Source organism: Delphinapterus leucas, chromosome 10 (assembly GCF_059928025.1).
Source record: "Delphinapterus leucas isolate spDelLeu-1000000601 "Yukka" chromosome 10, BTC_Dleu_Yukka2, whole genome shotgun sequence".
NCBI classification, from domain to species: domain Eukaryota; kingdom Metazoa; phylum Chordata; class Mammalia; order Artiodactyla; family Monodontidae; genus Delphinapterus; species Delphinapterus leucas.
Window position 1 is genome coordinate 61,554,616 of NC_143138.1, and position 7,635 is coordinate 61,562,250.

Genomic DNA, 7,635 nt, shown 5'->3' on the forward strand with positions numbered 1-7,635 from the left:
TTAGCTACTCCCAGACCCCAAAAGGCCAAACCAGCTCCTAAAAGAGATGCTGAACCAGTCACACCAGCATTTCACTTACACTAAATCCAATTCTCAGATCAACCCTGCAGATATTTTAGCCAACTTTTCCAAGATCTGCACGGCTCCTAAGAGGCAGAACTGGTACCAATCCAGGTTATACTGTCCACTTGGACACCAGTGCCCCTTCTCTCACATCCATCAATCCTCATCAGAAATAGAGTAAGCTACCCAAAGCCATCAGGGCAGTCAGAATCAACTTCCTTCTCCTCTGGGCTGCCAGAAACCCTTGCTTCTCACTGTAGATCTTGTCCACATCCACCCTCGTGTTCTTTGGACTGTCTTCCTCACCAGACTCAACTCACATCTTGCCCTTTTTTTTTTTTTGGTCTCCACTCACTACTTCCAAGGCAGGCAGCAAGAGGTAGGTCTTAGAAAAGGCAGGATGAATTAGACCCAACAGCTTACAACAAAGAGGATATAAGTGTCACCTTCTCTTCTGGTCAGTTTTTGTCAGGGTCACATCCCAGGGAATTTGTGGCACCTGAAGGCTTTGGAGTCACACAGACCTGAGTGAAATCCCACTCAGCGATTTGCTTGAGTGTTTTATTTCACCTCTGTAGCCCTCATCATTTTCATCTGTACACGTCGGTGATGATCCCTTTCTCAAAAGGTTAAGAAGATAAGCAATTTCCTCTGAAGACATCTAGCACCAAGTATGTGTTAATAACTACACTTTATATTAACCACCAAGGTGATCCTTATCATTTTACCTTCGTGGTTTTCCATTTGCTAGGCATGGAAGTAAATATTTTTTAGCTTATTGTTTCGAAATAATATCCAGAAAAGAAAGGTTGCAAGAATATACAAAGAATTGCTATATTCTTCTCCAAGATTCACCAAGTGTTAACATTTTGACACACTTGCTCTTTCTCTCTCTATATATGTGATATATACATATTTTTTTTCTAAATCAGCTGAAAATTTTGGCATCATGTTTCTTCATCCCTAAACCCTTCAGTGTGAATTTCTTAAAAACAAGGACATTCTCTTACGTCACTGTAGTACTGTTATCAAGAAATTTAACATTAACACAGTACTACTCTCTAAGAAGTCTATTTTACAATCTCACCAATTGTCACAGTAATGAACTTTATAGTACCTTTTCATCCCCTGGTTCAGGATCCAACCCAGGGTCATGCAAGGATTGTACTGTCAAGTCCTTTTACTCTCCTTTGGTTGGAAACTGTGCCTCTGCCTCTCTGTTTTTTAAGACATTGACATTTTTAAAAGAATAAAGACCAGTTATTTTTCAGAATGTCCCTCAATTTGGATTTGCCTGATGTTTCCTTGTGATTAGGTTCAGGTTAAACATTTTTGGCAGGAACACCACAGAAATGATGAGTCCTTCTCAGGGGACACATGATGTCCATTAGCCCAGCGTTCGTGATATCAACCTTGTTCACTTCATTCAAATGTCCACCAGTAGTAAAGTTGCTATTTTTCCCTTTACTTAATAAGCCATTTGTGAGAGATTCTTTGAGATCATGTAGATATCCCATTTCCCATCAAACTCCCAGGGGTGCTGTTCTGGAAGCTTTTGCAGAATAAGTTCTCTCAGAGATGAAACATTGAAAAAGGTCTGTACTGCCTGGGTTCAAGAGGCATGAATTCTCATTTTCACCAATTTCCTGTGTGGAAGCCTTGTGGTTAGTGACTCAGGGAGGGGTGGGCAAGTTGGAGCCTTGTGGTCCAGGAGCTCTCCATCCTGCACCAACACCAGAGAGAGGGTGGGGCCAGGGGGCCAGGAGAGAAGCCTCCAGCAACAAAGTGGAGGTGTGCTAGAGACATCCCATGCCTACACAGTAGAGTGGGCCTCAGGTTCATGAACACAGAGGCTTTCTTCCTCTGCCCCTACAATCCTGCTCTCCATCCATTCCTTGTGAGTGTGTGAGACTCATCTAATCTGGGGGCTTTAGCAGACATGCACACATCACCGAAGATTCCCGGGAGGATTACTGTAGGAGCCATGCTTCATTCCTCTGCCTGGGGAATGCATGAGCTAAGCCCTTGTCATGAGAACAAGGAGGAAATCAAATGTGCAGTTTTGCAAATCGGGGAGTCAAAGATTGTTAGATATGGAGGGTGTCAAGAGTTTACCTTAGCCTTCATAAACTTTCAGGGAACTAGGATCATTATCAAATAAAAAATATAGGCCAACCTCACCAATGAAGACAGAGGTAAAAAAAACCTTACACAAAATAATACCACACAGAGTCAAGCAATGTACAGTTTGTACATCTTGACCAAGTTGGATTTATCCCAGTAATGAAAGGTTCCTTTTTCATTAGAAAAAAATTATAAGTGTAATTCACCACATTAATAGATCAATGGAAAAAATCTGATGATCAAATGGTCATCTCAATAGATGCAGGAAAATCGATAAAATTCAGCGTGTATATGGAGCAAGTGAAACTCTCCAACTCTGCTGGTGGGAGTGAAAACCATTGCAGCCACTTTTGAAAATGGTGTGGCATTTTTCTACTAAAGTGAAACATGCACATATTCAATGGTTTATCAATTCTACCGTGAAGTATATATTCAACATAAATGTATATATTTCACTAAAGACATGTATTAGAATACTCATGGCAGCACTGTTCATAATAGACTACTGGAAACTACCAAAATGCCCATCAATCGTAGCATAAATAGATTCCAGTATATTCACACAACAAAATACACTAAAGCAATGAGAATTGATGATCTACAATTGTATAAAATAGTATAGGTGAATCCACTAACATAATGTTGCACAAAAGAAGCCAGACACAAAGGCAGCATACTATGACTCCACTTATATAAGGGACTAAAAAACAGGTAAAACTAATCTATGGTATCAGAAGATTGGTTACCGGGCTTCCCTGGTGGTACAGTGGTTGAGAGTCCGCCTGCCGATGCAGGGGACACGGGTTCGTGCCCCGGTCCGGGAAGGTCCCACATGCTGCAGAACAGCTGGGCCCATGAGCCATGGCCGCTGAGCCTGTGCGTCCGGAGTCTGTGCTCCGCAACAGGAGAGGCCACAGCAGTGAGAGGCCCGCGTACTGCAAAAAAAAAATTACCTTGGTGGGTTGAGTGATAAGATGGAAAGGTGTGACTTGGGAGCTGGTGATACGCTATTTCTTGATCTGGGTGCTGGTCTCACAGAGGGTTCCGTTTGTAGAAATACATACGTTTATGACATAGGCATCTTCTACATGTATATTACACTTCATTTTTTTAAATTGGAGTATAATTGCTTTACAATTTTGTGTTGGTTTCTGCTGTACAATGAAGTGAATAAGCTATATGTATACATATATCCCCTCCCTCTTGGACCTCCCTCCCACCCCACCCCCCATCCCATCCCTCTAGGTCATCACAGAGCACTGAGCTGAGCTTCCTGTGCTTTATAGCAGGTTCCCAATAGCTATTTATTTTACACTTGGTAGTGTATATACGTCAATCCTAATCTCCCAATTTGTCCCAGCCTCCCCTTCCCCCGCTGTGTTCACAAATCTGTTCTCTACATCTGAGTCTATATTCCTGCCCTGGAAATAGGTTCATTTGTACCATTTTTCTAGATTCCACATATATGCCTTAATATACAATGTTTGTTTTTCTCTTTTGGACTTACTTCACTCTGTATGACAGACTCTAGGTCCATCCACATCTCTACAAATGACCCAATTTCGTTCCTTTTTATGGCTGAGTAATATTCCATTGTATATATGTACCACATCTTCTTTATCCATTATTTGTTGATGGACGTTTAAGTTGTTTCTACATCCTGGCTATTGTAAATAGTTCTGCAATGAACACTGGGATACGTGTGCCCTTTTAAATTATGGTTTTCTCAGGGTTTATGCCCAGTAGTGGGATTGCTGGGTCATATGGTAGTTCTATTTTTAGTTATTTAAGGAACCTCCATACTGTTCTCCACAGAGGCTGCATCAATTTACATTTCCACCAACAGTACAAGAGGGTTCCCTTTTCTCCACACCCTGTCCAGCATTTATTGTTCCTAGATTTTTTGATGATGGTCATTCTGACCAGTGTGAGGTGATACCTCATTATAGCTTTGATTTGCATTTCTCTAATAATTAGTGATGTTGAGCATCTTTTCATGTGCCTCTTGATCATCTGTATGTCTTCTTTGGAGAAATGTCTATTTAGGTCTTCTGCCCATTTTTCGATTGGGTTGTTTGTTTTTTCGATATTGAGCTGCATGAACTGTTTGTATATTTTGGAGATTAATCCTTTGTCTGTTGATTTGTTTGCAAATATTTTCTCCCATTCTGGGGATTGTCTTTTCGTCTTGTTTATGGTTCCCTTTACTGTGCAAAAGCTTTTAAGTTTCATTAGGTCCCACTTGTTTATTTTTGCTTTTATTTTCATTACTCTAGGAGGTGGGTCAAAAAAGATCTTGTGGTGATTTATGTCAGAGAGTTTTTGCTATGTTTTCCTATAAGAGTTTTATAGTGTCCAGTCTTACATTTAGATCTTTAATCCATTTGAGTTTATTTTTGTGTATGGTGTTAGTGACCACAGGTGCGTGGGTTCATCTCTGGGCTTTCTACCCTGTTCCATTGATCTATATTTCTGTTTTGGGGCCAGTACCATACTGCCTTGATTACTGTAGCTTTGCAGTACAGTTTGAAGTCAGGGAGCCTAATTCCTCTAGCTCATTTTTCTTTCTCAAGATTGCTTTGGCTATTCAGGGTCTTCTGTGTTTCCATACAAATTTTAAGATTTTTTGTTTTAGCTCTGTGAAAAATGCCATTGGTAATTTGATAGGGATTGCATTGTATCTGTAGATTGCTTTGGGTAGTAGTTATTTTCACAAGATTGATTCTTCCAATCCAAGAACATGGTATATTTCTCCATCTGTTTGTGTCATCTTTCATTTATTTCATCAGTGTCTCATAGTTTTCTGAGTACAGGTCTTTTGCCTCCTTATGTAGGTTAATTCTGAGGTATTTTATTCTTTTTGTTGAAATGGTGAATGGGATTGTTTCCTTAATTTCTCTTTCTGATCTTTTGTTGTTAGTGTATAGGAATGCAAGAGATTTCTGTGCATTAATTTTGTATCCTGCAACTTTACCAAATTCATTGATTAGCTCTGGTAGTTTTTGGTGACTTCTTTAGGATTATTTATGTATAGTATCATGTCATCTGCAAACAGTGACAGTTTTACTTCTTCTCTTCCAATTTGGATTCATTTTATTTCTTTTTCTTCTCTGATTGCCATGGCTAGGACTTCCATAACTATGTTGAATAAGAGTGGTGAGAGTGAACACCCTTGTCCTGTTCCTGATCTTAGTGGAAATGCTTTCAGTTTTTCACCATTGAGAATGATGTTTGCTGTGGGTCTGTCATACATGGTCTTTATTATGTTGAGGTAGGTTCCCTCTCTGCCCATTTTCTGCAGTTTTTATCATAAATGGGTGTTGAATTTTGTCAAAAGGTTTTTCTGCATCTATTGAGATGATCATATGGTTTTGATTCTTTGATTTGTTAATATCATTTATCACATTGATTGATTTGCATATATTGAAGAATCCTTGCATTCCTGGGATAACTCACACTTGATCATGGTGTATGATCCTTTTAATGTGTTGTTGCATTCTGTTTGCTAGTATTTTGTTGAGGATTTTTGCATCTATGTTCATCAGTGATATTGGTCTGTAATTTTCTTTTTTTGTGCTATCTTTGTCTAGCTTTGGTATCAGGGTGATGGTGACCTCATAGAATGAGCTTGGGAGTGTTTCTTCCTATGCAATTTTTTGGAAGTTTGGGAAGGATGGGTGTTAGCTCTTCGCTAAATGTTTGATAGAATTCACCTGTGAAGCCATCTGGTCTTAGACTTTTGTTGAAAGATTTTTAATTACAGTTTCAATTTCAATACTTGTGACTGGCCTGTTTATATTTTCTAATTCTTCCTGGTTCAGTCTTGGAAGGTTGTACATTTCTAAGAACTTGTCCATTTCTTCCAGGTTGTCCATTTTATTGGCATAGAGTTGCTGGTAGTAGTCTCTTATGCTCCTTGGTGTTTCTGCAGTGTCAGCTGTAATTTCTCCTTTTTCACTTCTAATTTTATTGACTTGCATCCTCTCCCTTTTTTTTCTAGATGAATCTGGCTAAAGGTTTATCAGTGTTGTTTATCTTCTCAAATAACCAACTTTTAGTTTTATTGATCTTTGCTATTGTTTCTTCATTTCTATTTCATGTATTTCTGCTCTGATCTCCATGATTTATTTCCTTCTACTAACTTCGGGTTTTTTGTTGTTGTTCTTCTTCTTCTTTCTCTAGTTGCTGTAAGGTTAGATTGTTTATGAGATTTTTCTTGTTTCTTGAGGTGGGACTGAATTGCTATGAACGTCCCTCTTAGAACTGCTTCTGCTGTGTCCCATAGGTTTTGGGTCATCATGTTTTCGTTGTCATTTCTTTCTATGCATTTTTAAATTTCCTCTTTGGTTTCTTCAGTGATCTCTTGGTCATTTAGCAGCACACTGTTTAGCCTCCATGTGTTTGTGCTTTTTACACTTTTTTTCCTGTAATTGATTTATAATCTCATAGCATTGTGGTCAGAAAAGATGCTTGATATGATTTCAGTTTTCTTAAATTTACCAAGGCTTGATTTGTGACCCAAAATGTGATCTATTGTGGAGAATGTTCCATGTGCACTTGAGAAGAAAGTGTATTCTGCCACTTTTGGGTGGAGTGTCCTATAAATATCAATTAACTCTATCTGGTCTATTGTGTCATTTAAAGCCTGTGTTTATTTATTTTCTGTCTGGATGATCAGTCCATTGGTGTAAGTGGGGTGTTAAAGTCCCCCACTATTATTGTGTTACTGTCAATTTCCCCTTCTATAGCTATTCGCATTTACCTTATATATTGAGGTGCTCCTATGTTGGGTGCATAAATGTTTATAATTGTTATATCTTCTTCTTGGATTGATCCCTTGATCATTATGTAGTGTCCTTCCTTGTCTCTTGTAACAATCATTATTTTAAAGTCTATTTTATCTGATATGAGTATTGCTACTCCAGCTTTCTTTTGATTTCCATTTGCATGGAATATCTTTTTCCATCCCTTCACTTTCAGTCTGTATGTGTCCCTAGGTCTGAAGTGGGTCTCTTGTAGACAGCATATAAACGGGTCTTGTTTTTGTATTCATTCAGCCAGTCTATGTCTCTTGGTTGGAGCATTTAATCCATTCACATTTAAGGTGAATGTATGTTCCTATGACCATTTTCTTAATTGTTTTGGGTTTGTTTTTGTATGTTCTTTTCTTCTCTTGTGTTTCCTGCTTAGAGAAGTGCCTTTAGCATTTGTTGTAGAGCTGGTTTGGTGGTGCTGAATTCTCTTGGCTTTTGCTTGTCTGTAAAGCTTTTGATTTCTCCATCAAATCCAAATGAGATCCTTGCTGGTTAGAGTAATCTTGGTTGCAGGTTTTCCATTTCATTACTTTAAATATATCCTGTCACTCCCTTCTGGCCTGCAGAGTTTCTGCTGAAAAATCAGCTGATAATCTTATGGAACCTTATGGGGATTCCCTTGTATGTTATTTGT